The sequence below is a fragment of the Triticum urartu genome, chromosome 1A (genome assembly GCF_056163025.1).
Source record: "Triticum urartu cultivar PI428250 chromosome 1A, HENAU_Tu73, whole genome shotgun sequence".
In the NCBI taxonomy this organism is placed as follows: Eukaryota; Viridiplantae; Streptophyta; class Magnoliopsida; order Poales; family Poaceae; genus Triticum; species Triticum urartu.
This window is the reverse complement of record NC_141873.1, coordinates 189,286,809-189,300,312: the sequence shown is the minus strand read 5'-3', so window position 1 is coordinate 189,300,312 and position 13,504 is coordinate 189,286,809.

Sequence of the window (13,504 nt, the reverse complement as noted above, 5' to 3'; positions counted from 1 at the left end):
CTAGCCAAACGTTCATAACGTCTGCATCTGCTCCTGCAATAGGCCCGTCACCTAGCGGTGCATCAAGGACATAATTCTTCTGTGCAGCAATGAGGATAAACCTCAGATCACGGATCCAATCCGTATCATTGCTACTAACATCTTTCAACACAATTTTCTCTAGGAACATATCAAAATAAACACAGGGAAGCAACAACGCGAGCTATTGATCTACAACATGATTTGCAAAATACTACCAGGACTAAGTTCATGATAAATTTAAGTTCAATTAATCATATTACTTAAGAACTCCCACTTAGATAGACATCCCTCTAATCCTCTAAGTGATTACGTGATCCAAATCAACTAAACCATGTCCGATCATCACGTGAGATGGAGTAGTTTCATTGGTGAACATCGCTATGTTGATCATATCTGCTATATGATTCACGCTCGACCTTTCGGTCTCCGTGTTCCGAGGCCATATCTATATATGCTTGACTCGTCAAGTATAACCCGAGTATTCTGCGTGTGCAACTGTTTTGCACCCGTTGTATTTGAACGTAGAGCCTATCACACCCGATCATCACGTGGTGTCTCAGCACGAAGAACTTTCGCAACGGTGCATACTCAAGGAGAACACTTCTTGATAATTAGTGAGAGATCATCTTATAATGCTACCGTCAATCAAAGCAAGATAAGATGCATAAAAGATAAACATCACATGCAATCAATATAAGTGATATGATATGGCCATGATCATCTTGTGCTTGTGATCTCCATCTTCGAAGCACCGTCATGATCACCATCGTCACCAGAGCGACACCTTGATCTCCATCGTAGCATCGTTGTCGTCTCGCCAATCTTATGCATCCACGACTATCGCTACCGTTTAGTGATAAAGCAAAGCATTACAGCGCGATTGCATTGCATACAATAAAGCGACAACCATATGGCTCCTGCCAGTTGCCGATAACTCGGTTACAAAACATGACCATCTCATACAATAAAATTTAGCATCATGTCTTGACCATATCACATCACAACATGCCCTGCAAAAACAAGTTAGACGTCCTCTACTTTGTTGTTGCAAGTTTTACGTGGCTGCTACGGGCTTAAGCAAGAACCAATCTTACCTACGCATCAAAACCACAACGATAGTTTGTCAAGTTGGTGCTGTTTTAACCTTCGCAAGGACCGGGCGTAGCCACACTCGGTTCAACTAAAGTTGGAGAAACTGTCACCCGCAAGCCACCTATGTGCAAAGCACGTCGGGAGAACCGGTCTCGCGTAAGCGTACGCGTAATGTCGGTCTGGGCTGCTTCGTCCAACAATACCGCCGAACCAAAGTATGACATGCCGGTAAGCAGTATGACTTATATCGCCCACAACTCACTTGTGTTCTACTCGTGCATATAACATCAACACATAAAACCTAGGCTCGGATGCCACTGTTGGGGAACGTAGTAATTTCAAAAAATTTCCTACGCACACGCAAGATCATGGTGATGCATAGCAACAAGAGGGGAAAGTGTTGTCTACGTACCCTCGTAGACCGAAGCGGAAGCGTTGACGCAACGTAGAGGAAGTAGTCGTACGTCTTCCCGATCTGACCGATCCAAGCACCGTTACTCCGGCACCTCCGAGTTCTTGGCACACGTTCAGCTCGATGACGATCCCCGGACTCCGATCCAGCAAAGTGTCGGGGAAGAGTTCCGTCAGCACGACGGCGTGGTGACGATCTTGATGTACTACTGCCGCAGGGCTTCGCCTAAGCACCGCTATAATATTATCGAGGACTATGGTGGCTGGGGGCGCCGCACACGGCTAAGAATAAGATCACGTGGATCAACTTGTGTATCTCTGGGGTGCCCCTGCCTCCGTATATAAAGGACCAAGGGGGAGAGGCCGGCCGGCCATCATAGGGCGCGCCAGGAGCAGTCCTACTCCCTCCGGGAGTAGGACTTCTCCCCCAATCCTAGTTGGAATATGATTCGCGAGGTGGGAAAAGAGGGAGAGAGAAGGAAGTGGGCGCCTGCCACCTCTCTCCTTGTCCTATTCGGACTAGGGGGGGGGGGCGCGGCCCAGCCCTGGCCGCCTCTCCTCTTCTTCCACTAAGGCCCATTAAGGCCCATGTACCTCCCGGGGGGTTCCGGTAACCTCCCGGTACTCCGGTAAAATCCCGATTTCACCCGGAACACTTCTGATATCCAAATATAGGCTTCCTATATATCAATCTTTATGTCTCGACCATTTCGAGACTCCTCGTCATGTCCGTGATCACATCCGGGACTCCGAACAAACTTCGGTACATCAAAATGCATAAACTCATAATATAACTGTCATCGTAACCTTAAGCGTGCGGACCCTACGGGTTCGAGAACAATGTAGACATGACCGAGACACGTCTCCGATCAATAACCAATGGCGGGACCTGGATGCTCATATGGGCTCCTACATATTCTACGAAGATCTTTATCGGTCAGACCGCATAACAACATACGTTGTTCCCTTTGTCATCGGTATGTTACTTGCCCGAGATTCGTTCGTCGGTATTCCAATACCTAGTTCAATCTCGTTACCGGCAAGTCTCTTTACTCGTTCCGTAATACATCATCCCGCAACTAACTCATTAGTTGCAATGCTTGCAATGCTTAAGTGATGTGCATTACCGAGAGGGCCCATAGATACCTCTCCGATGATCGGAGTGACAAATCCCAATCTTGAAATACGCCAACCCAACATGTACCTTTGGAGACACCTGTAGAGCACCTTTATAATCACCCCGTTACGTTGTGACGTTTGGTAGCACACAAAGTGTTCCTCCGGCACACGGGAGTTGCATAATCTCACAGTCATAGGAACATGTATAAGTCATGAAGAAAGCAATAGCAACATACTAAACGATCGGGTGCTAAGCTAATGGAATGGGTCATGTCAATCAGATCATTCAACTAATGATGTGATCCCGTTAATCAAATAACAACTCTTTGTCCATGGTTAGGAAACATAACCATCTTTGATTAACGAGCTAGTCAAGTAGAGGCATACTAGTGACACTCTGTTTGTCTATGTATTCACACATGTATTATGTTTCCGGTTAATACAATTCTAGCATGAATAATAAACATTTATCATGATATAAGGAAATAAATAATAACTTTATTATTGCCTCTAGGGCATATTTCCTTCACTGATGGTTTTAAAAAAAAATCTCAGAAGCGACGTACGAAATTTATGACGACGTATGAAACCACGCTAGACAAAAAAATGGAGAAACAATCTTCCCTTTAATATTAGGTAAAGAAAATAAATTTTTGAACAAGAATAAAAAATATAGACATATTTCCTGTGATATATCTACATATCATCCAATATATCACCAGATATGCTCAAGGCAAACCGATACGACCCCGATGTACGATATTTTGAACCTTTTTTCACTTTCCTTTAAAACAAAAAACTAAGGAAGGACGTGCTGATGGTTTTAAAAAAAAATCTCAGAAGTGGCGTACGAAATTTATGACGACGTATGAAACCACACTAGACAAAAAAATGGAGAAACAATCTTCCCTTTAATATTAGGTAAAGAAAAGAAATTTTTGAACAAGAATATGGGAAAAAATATAGACATATTTCCTCTGATATATCTACATATCATCCAATATATCACCCGATATGCTCAAGGCAAACCGATATGACCCCGATGTACGATATTTTGAACCTTGTTACTAGTACCTCGTTATTGCGCATTAAACATAGTGATACATCCATTTTGCATCATTGCTTTCCTACTGTTATTTATAATTTATTTATCAATGTTTCACTTTATTATGTAATTCTAATATCTTTTTTGTCTAAATATGCAAGATCTATATGAAGAGGGAAATTGCCGGCAGGTGGAATTCTACACCTAAAAGAGCTACGATAGAATAACTATTCTCCAGAGCTCCAAATGACCTAAAATTCTACGGATAATATTTTTGAAATTTATAAAAAATAATCGAAGGAAAACGTACCCGAGGGGACTCACCATGGGCCCACAAGGCACCAGGACTCGCCACAGAAGGCCTCCGGTGCCCCTCTTCTGCTATATGAAGCCATATGCCCTAAAAATAGAAGAAGACTTTCGGGAGGAAGCGCCACTGTCTTGAGGTGGAACCTGGACATGAGCACTTTTGCTCTCCCGCGGAGCGATTCCGCAGGGGATACTTCCCTCCGGGAGGGAGAAATCGAAGCCAACGACATCACCAACATTCCTGTTATCGTGGGAGGACTCATCTCCATCAACATCTTCGCCAGCACCATCTCATCTCAAACCCTGGTTCATCTTTTGTATTCAATCTTTGTCTCAAAACCTCATATTTGTACACGTGGGTTGCTAGTGGTGTTTATTACATCGTGTAGGTTGATGCTAGTTGGTTTATTTGGTGGAAGATCATATGTTCAGATTGTTAATCACATATATTCTCCTCTGGTCATGAACATGAATATGATTTGTGGCTAGTTATGTTTGTTCTTAAGGACATGGTAGAAATCTTGTTATAAGTAATCATGTGAAGTTGGTATTCGTTCAATATTTTGATGATGCGTATGTTGTTCTTCCTATAGAGGTGTCGTGTGAATGTCGACTACATGACACTTCACCATGTTTGGGCCTGGGGGAGACATTGGAAGTAGCAAGTAGATGATGGGTTGCGAGAGTGACAGAAGCTAAGGAAGGACATGCTGATGGTTTTAAAAAAAATCTCAGAAGTGACGTACGAAATTTATGACGACGTATGAAACCACGCTAGACAAAAAATGGAGAAACAATCTTCCCTTTAATATTAGGTAAAGAAAATAAATTTTTGAACAAGAATATGGGAAAAAATATAGACATATTTCCTTTGATATATCTACATATCATCCAATATATCACCCGATATGCTCAAGGCAAACCGATACGACCCCGATGTACGATATTTTGAACCTTGTTACTAGTACCTCGTTATTGCGCATTAAACACAGTGATACGTCCATTTTGCATCATTGCTTTTCTACTGTTATTTATAATGTATTTATCAATGTTTCACTTTATTATGCAATTCTAATGTCTTTTTTGTCTTAATATGCAAGATCTATATGAAGAGGGAAATTGCCGGCAGGTGGAATTCTTGACCTAAAAGAGCTACGATAGAGATAACTATTCTCCAGAGCTCCAAATGACCTAAAATTCTATGGGTAGTATTTTTGGAATTTATAAAAAATAATCGAAGGAAAAAGTACCCGAGGGGACTCACCGTGGGCCCACAAGGCACTAGGACTCGCCACAGAAGGCCTCCGGTGCCCCTCTTCTGCTATATGAAGCCATATGCCCTAAAAATAGAAGAAGACTTTCGGGAGGAAGCACCACTGTCTTGAGGTGGAACCTGGACCTGAGCACATTTGCTCTCCCGCGGAGCGATTCTGCAGGGGATACTTCCCTCCAGGAGGGAGAAATCGAAGCCAACGACATCACTAATATTCCTCTTATCGTGGGAGGACTCATCTCCATCAACATCTTCACCAGCACCATCTCATCTCAAACCCTGGTTCATCTCTTGTATTCAATCTTTGTCTCAAAACCTCATATTTGTACATGTGGGTTTCTAGTGGTGTTTATTACATCGTGTAGGTTGATGCTAGTTGGTTTATTTGGTGGAAGATCATATGTTCAGATTGTTAATCACATATTATTCTCCTCTGGTCATGAACATGAATATGATTTGTGGCTAGTTATGTTTGTTCTTAAGGACATGGGAGAAATCTTGTTATAAGTAATCATGTGAAGTTGGTATTCGTTCAATATTTTGATGAGGTGTATGTTGTTCTTCCTATAGCGGTGTCATGTGAATGTCGACTACATGACACTTCACCATGTTTGGGCCTGGGGGAGACATTGGAAGTAGTAAGTAGATGCTGGGTTGCGAGAGTGACAGAAGCTTCCAACCTAGCTTATGCGCTATTTCGTAAGGAGCGGATTTGGATCCATATGTTTCATGTTTTGGTTAATTTTATATTAATTCTTCTTTCGTAGTTGCGAATGCTTGCGAGAGGGGGTAATCATAAGTGGGTTGTTTGTTTAAGTAAGAACATCACCCCAGCACCGCTCTACCCACATATTAAATTATCAAAGTAGTGAAGGAAAATCAACTAAACATGATGACCGTAACTAGATGAGATTCACGCGTGTCCTCAAGAACGTTCTGCTCACCATAAGAAGTACTTTCGGCTTGTCCTTTGCTATAAAAAGGATTGGGCCACCTTATTGCACCTTTGTTACTATTTTTTACTTGCTACTTGTTACGAATTATCTTGCTACCAAACTATCTATTACTACTACTTACAACACTTGCTGGGAGTAACTTGCTGAAAACCGCTTATCAATTCCTTCTGCTCCTCGTTGGGTTCGACAATCTTACTCACTTAAAGGACTACGATTGATCCCCTATACTTGTGGGTCATCACATAGCTATTACACCATCTAATTAGAAGAAACAACCAACAGTTAATAAGCCATTAGGTTTACATTTGACACCAGCCATTGTAACTCCTATTCATGGCATACTCTATATAAGCCACGGCTAGGACAAGTGAAGCTACCAAAATATTGTGAGTGTTGCGGGTTAGTTGGTCACAAGTCTGAGCAATTTTGTCATATCCCAAAAGAAGATAGGAAACCTATGTATTTTCGCAACCTCCATGTTGATGCCTGCTAGAAGGAACAAGGGTCATCGCGTCAATTCCCAAATTTGGGGGGTCTACCTTCAAGTGAAGAGATCCCGAGAGGAGGTACTGGCAGGAGGAATCTCTTCAAAGCTCTGGAGGGACCGATGGTGGAGGCTGCCTCACTTGTCCGTGAGCTTGTGGTGGCTGATAAGGCTGCTACAACACCAGGCGATATGGCGGGCACCACGTCGAGTGCTCATGGAGTTTCTATAGGAGATGAGGCGGTGCCGGGGGCCACCCGCCTAGGCATCGTGTCTGACCAGAAGGGATGGGTTGGGGGACCTGCTTCCCTCACACTAATGCCTTATCATCTTGGCTAGGAGGGCCATGAGACGAGGCACACTTCGGTCGAAGCTCGTCGGGTTGCCCGCCTTGGCTAGTAGGGCCAGTGTGTGGCAATCAATGCTATGACTGGTCTTGGCCAGGAGGCCCACAACGTGTTGGACGCATTGCCTACCCCAGCTAGACGGGCCAGGGTGGGGTGATCCTGGAAGTGCAACTAATTGTCGGTGTCAAAACCGGCGGATCTCGGGTAGGGGGTCCCGAACTGCGCGTCTAGGATCAATGGTAACAGGAGACGGGGGACACGATGTTTACCCAGGTTCGGGTCCTCTCTATGGAGGTAATACCCTACTTCCTACTTGATTGATCTTGATGAATATGAGTATTACAAGAGTTGATCTACCATGAGATCGTAATGGCTAAGCCCTAGAAGTCTAGCCTATGAATATGGTAATGAGTATATGTGGTGTCCTTTTCATACTATCCCCTTCGGTTTATATAGACACCGAGGGGATCTAGGGTTTACATGGAGTCGGTTACATAAGAAGGAATCTTCGGCCGCCAAGCTTGCCTTCCACGCCAAGTAGAGTCCAATCCGGACACGGTGCAGTCTTTGGCCTTCATGTCTTCACAGCCCACCAGTCCGGCCCATGGATAATAGACCGGACGCCCGAGGACCCCTTAGTCCAGGACTCCCTCAGTAGCCCCCGAACCAGTCTTCAATAGCGAGGTGCTCGGCACACATATTGTCTTCGGCATTGCAAGGCGGGTTCCCCCTTCACTGATCCCCAAGTAATGTATTCGGCCATCGATCCAATGTTGCCTCCTTGGCTTCTGCGCGTTTGAATAATCTTCGTCCTCCACGTGTCGAGTGAATGTGGAAAGTCAGGGTATTTTTGCGAATAACACCCCATCCATGCGAGGAAGAGCGCCTATTTAAAGAGATTGGATCCCAGATCCATTCAGCGCTACGCGGAAGAAATCCTCGGAGACTGCTTAGGAGAAACCATTCCAGCATGGCTAGTGTTCCCAGCTCCTCCGCTCGTCCTGGTCCAGAGAAAGGTGAGTGGGAGAGGTGTTCTGTGTCTCATAGCCGATTGACGAAGTTGCAAACGCAGGGATTCCTTCCCCATGCAGATCTAGTCCCTGTTCGAACGGGGCTAGCTTTCTTCAGACTCAGGCAGAGGACTTCCCCAATCCGTCTGGGGGGAGCGAGTGTGTTTTGTCCCCTACCTACTAAGAGGTGTTGGATTTCCAATCCATCCGTTCCTCTGAGGGCTTCTGGAATACTATGGCCTCCAGCTGCACAACTTCACTCCGACCTCTATTCTACACATTGCGGGTTACGTTGCTTTATGCGAACTCTTCCTAGGCGTCGAGGCTCATTTCGAGTTGTGGAGGAAGTTGTTTTGTCTCGTCCCGCGCAATCACGAAGGGTCAATATTTGAAGTGGGTGAAGCCGAAATATGGCGCGTCGCCGATACCGGATATCCATCCGGCACATGAAGGAAGGCACCTGATGAATGGCCCTTCGAATGGTTTTATATAGAGGACGTTGCGCTTCCTAACCCGATTTGAAAGGGTCTTCTTAAATTTGCTCGCGTCCCGCTGAAGAAACACCACAGTTGGCATCCCCGGAGTCTTGAAGAGGAAGACGGCGCAGAGGTTTGTCAGCTGATGAGTAGGATAAAAGAGCTCACCCAGTCCGGACTCACAGTAATCAAGGTTATGGCGATTTCCATAGCGCGAGGGGTTCAGCCGCTCCAATACATAGGGCTTCCCATGTGGCAATACAATGGGGAGGATGACGCCTCTCGCTCCGGCCAGAAAGGTCCGGATACTCCTGTCGCTTTGGCTAAGATATTAGCCAAACTGTTCAAAGGGGAGGAAAAGGAATTTCTTCGCATCAAATGTAGAGGCGGGTACTCTATGTATAACCCTCCCAGGTGGGTAAGGCCCGACCCCTCTGTATTTACTTCTTCCATCTCCGAATTGCCTTTGATAAACTTCTAGCATGTTTGCTTATGACAGCACTGGCGAAAGGTCACCGAGGGATTTTATAGTCCCGCCCCACAGCCGGAGGACCACAACTGGGAGCTCAATCCCGGGTTCGAAGAGGATCCAGATATATTTGTGGTGCTTGTGGAGGGGGTGTCTTACCAGACGAGCTACGATGGCACAGAAGTGGCCATCATCACCGACTACCTCGATCTTCTTCTAGCTTCATACGTAAGTGATCCGAACACACCTTATTCAAAAGAGATCTCTCCTTCTTACCCACCGCACTGTCTTGTGCTCAAAAGGGGAAGGGTTCGGCGCACCGTACTACTCCAAGGGTACATCCGAAGAGAGCGTCCCCCACTCCGGGCGAGCCTTCCAAGAGGAAAGCAAACGAAGATACGGCCGTGCCCTCATCGAAGAGGTATGAATTCGCCAACCTGCACCTGAGCAGTCACGTCCAATCGTGACCTTCCTGTTATTCATGTGTCGGGAGAAAGACGTGCCGGACCGTATCCAGGGGCTCGAGCGGCCGTACTTTCCGCAGCCAGGATTCAAATCCTGCCATGAAGACGGGGGCCGATGCGGAGGCGAAGCCGGACTGTCCTCCGACCGAGGACTCGGATGATGTATCCGTCACCAACTCAGAAGTGGAGAGTGCGATGAATCATCGACGCCGCTGGGCCATTTTACAAGACCCTGGCTTTTCAGAAGAGTCGTTTAACACCTTCAACTTAGCCGATGCATACATCCGAGCTGCTCGAGATGGGATTAACAGGGCCATAAAGCAACATTTGAAAGATGTGCAGGTAAATTTATTTTGTTTGACTATGATAACCATATGCCAGTAGCCCTCGAGACTTAAAGGAGTTGAAACAACTGATTTAAGGATCAATGTATGAGGTGCTTACGGAGAAGAACACCCAGCTAGCTCAGGAGCTGGAAAAGTGTTAGCACCGGCTGCTTGCTGCCAATGCCGAACTGGAGAAATACAAGGCATCTCCCGGTAATGTTTCCTTCTATCGAAAATTCATAATGATACACCGATAGTGCGAATCTGGGTGCCAATCTTTGTGTTCGGCCGTTAGACCAAGTGCAAGAGCAGCTGGACGCTGCTCGAAGCGAAGAACGCGGAGCCAAAAAGCTATTAGAAGTGGGCGAGCGTGTATTGACAAAAGTCGTTCAAGAGAAAAAGAAACCCCAGGACTCGAACTCCAAACTGGGTGAAGAACTGAAAGATGTGCGAGCTTAGCTAGCTGACTCTGTGAAGGAGAACAAGAAGCTGCGAGGCGGCATATTCAGTATGTTGCCACTTTTGTTTTATAACAGTTTTGGAGGTAACGGTAGCTGACATAGCTGTAATTGCAGGTGTTTTGATGAACCGCCCCGAAGAGGAGGTGTCCGGATCATCGAGTGATCTTCTGCAAGGGCTGTCGTAGTTGCACGAGCAAGCTCGGCAGGCGATGTGGAGTGTAGCCAAGGCTTTATGGCCATCCGACCCCCCTCCAGGAAGCACGGAGCAGCTGGTAGAGCTGTTCAAGGGAGCGCGGCGGCGTATCCAGCTGTGGAAGATATCGGCATGCCGAGAGGGTGCGCGAGAGGCATGTGCCATGGTGAAGACGCGATATACCAAGCTGGATCCTAATCACATGGCTCATGTCGGACCGGTAGGGTCGAATGGGGAAGAAAGTCCCGTTAGTTTAGTATATGACCAAGTAGAGGTGGCCGCCAAATATTCCCAACAGGATTGTAAGTTAGACTGCCTGTTGGAAGGTGTAGAGGAGGAGGTTTTCAAGTCCAAGTGACTGTGTACTTTCCTCATCTAGCTGAATTGTATATCATTTGTCATGGCAGACCTTTTCGCTTCAACCTCCGGTCCCGAAGGTGCGGAGTGTTTCTGAATACCGTCGCAGCCGAATAGGCCAAGGTATGCCTGGAAAACTAGGCGTAGGGGTCATAGTTGTTTGAACAGACAAGTTGTATCCGGCTAGCTATGTTATATTACATTGATATCGTAAGAAACATTTTCCAGAGAGAATAGTTCCGTTAAGGTTTCCTTTCCCTAGGTGTGCATGCATTTAATGCACATGTCCGAATTGTGATGTGAGCACCACAGTTTGTATAACTTCTGGGGGTGCATAATGGAGTGAGCTTTAAAAAAACATCTTTAATTCACCGACCGAATATTCCCTTAAGAACGCTAGCTTTAGGCTTCACCCAGTCTGAGGTACACATCCGGATGACCTGGCGGTAACAATCGCAGAGGTGCTCCCTTTATGCCCTAGTGGAACTAACGAGAACGTTGGGCATAAGCACAGGAGCCAGGCAACCCAGCTTGGCCAAAACTTAAGTCATATCGATGCATATAATGGCAAAGAAAAGGTACATATGGAAAAACTCATATGTGAGGAGCTTGATGCTCAAGGAATGACAAGAACTTTTGTCCGAGAAGCCCCCAGGTACAAGTGGCGTACATGTTTAAAGATGTATGTGCCAATGGTGTGCAGTCTAGCTACACTTAAAGCTTTAAAGCGAGAAAGAAGAAAGTAATCGGAAAAGAGAGAAAAAATAATGGAAACTACAGGGGAGGAGGAGACGAACAATGGGTTTAGCGCTAGGCGTAGAATCTCCAGAGTCTGGCTGCGTTCCAGGGGTTCGGCTCGAGGCGATTGTCTGATGCATCGCGAAGACGGTACGCTCCTCCGGTGAGAACTTCGTCAATTATGAAGGGACCCTCCCATTTAGGCTTGAGTTTGTCCTTTTTCTTCTCAGGGAGGCGTAGAACGAGTTCGCCGACATTGTAAGTCTTGGCCCGTACTTCTCTGCTTTGATATCTTCGAGCCTACTGTTGGTAAACTGCTAAACAGGCTTTTGCGACATCACGTTCCTCCTCCAAGGTATCTAGGATGTCTTGCCGATCGAGCTCGGCTTCTCTCTCGTCGTACATACGCACTCTAGGTGAGTTGTGAATAATATCGCAGGGCAATACGACCTCTGCACCATACACCATGAAGAAAGGTGTGTACCCGGTAGTACGGTTGGGCGTGGTCCGTAACCCCCAGAGTACAGAGTCGAGCTCCTCAACCCAGTGCTTGTTTGATTCTTTCAAAGACCGCACTAGTCTGGGCTTGATGCCACTCATAATAAGACCGTTGGCGTGTTCGACTTGACCGTTGGTTTGTGGGTGGTAGACGGAGGCATAATCGAGTTTAATACCCAGATTAGTACACCAGTTTTTTACCTCGCCGACCATGAAATTGGAGCCGTTGTCAGTGATGATGCTGTGTGGGACACCATAACGGTGCACAACATCGGATATGAAGTCTATCACCGGGCCGGACTCAGCCGTTTTGACCGATTTAGCCTCTATCCACTTGGTGAATTTTTCCACCATAACCAGCAAATATTTTTTCTTATGACTTCCCCCTTTAAGGGGTCCAGCCATGTCGAGTCCCTAGACCGCGAAAGGCCAAGTGATGGGGATTGTTTGTAGGGCAGTGGGGGCATATGGCTTTGATTGGCAAAGAGTTGGCATCCGACGCAACATTGGACAAGGTCCTATGCATCTACTCAGGCCGTCGGCCAATAAAATCCTATACGGAAGGCCTTGCTAACAAGGGCCCGAGCTGCCGCGTGGTGATCGTCGAGTCCGGCATGAATTTTAGCCAAGAGTTGTCGCCCCTCTTCCTTAGATATACATCGTTGAAGGAATCGGGTGGCGCTTTTCTTGTAGAGCTCTCCATCATGAACCTTGTAGGCCTTCGAGTGCCGGACAATGCAGCGGGCCTCATTCTGGTCCTCAGGAAGCTCCTTCCTATTAAGGTAGGCCAGGAAGGGTTCGGTCCATGGGGCAATGACTGCCATGATGAGATGCGCCGACGGTGTTATGTCGATGTTTCCAGGATCTGGGGTTATGTTTGGGTCCGGACTAGTGTTGCCGTTTCCCCCCTGCCACACCATGGATGGCTTAAAGAGCCTTTCCAGGAAGATATTAGGTGGGACGGGGTCGCGCTTAGCGCCAATATGGGAAATAATATCCGCCGCTTGATTACTTTCTCGAGCCACATGATGGAACTCGAGCCCCTCGAACCGGGCCGACATTTTTATGACTGCGTTACGATACGCTGCCATCTTCGGATCTTTAGCGTCGAAATCTCCATTTATTTGAGATATTGCAAGGTTTGAGTCCTCACGCACTTCTAGGCGTTGTATGCCCATGGAGACAGCCATCCGGAGACCATGCAATAAGGCCTCGTATTCGACTGCGTTATTGGAGTCTATGTATAGTATTTGGAGAACGTACTGGATGATGTCTCCAGTAGGGGATGTTAAAACGACACCCGCTCCTAACCCTGCCAACATTTTGGAGCCGTCAAAGTACATGACCCAATTGGAGTATGTGCTGTACTCTTTAGGGAGTTCGGCCTCTGTCCATTCGGCGATGAAGTCGGCCAGTACTTGGGATTTGATAGCTCGACGTGGTTTATATGTAATG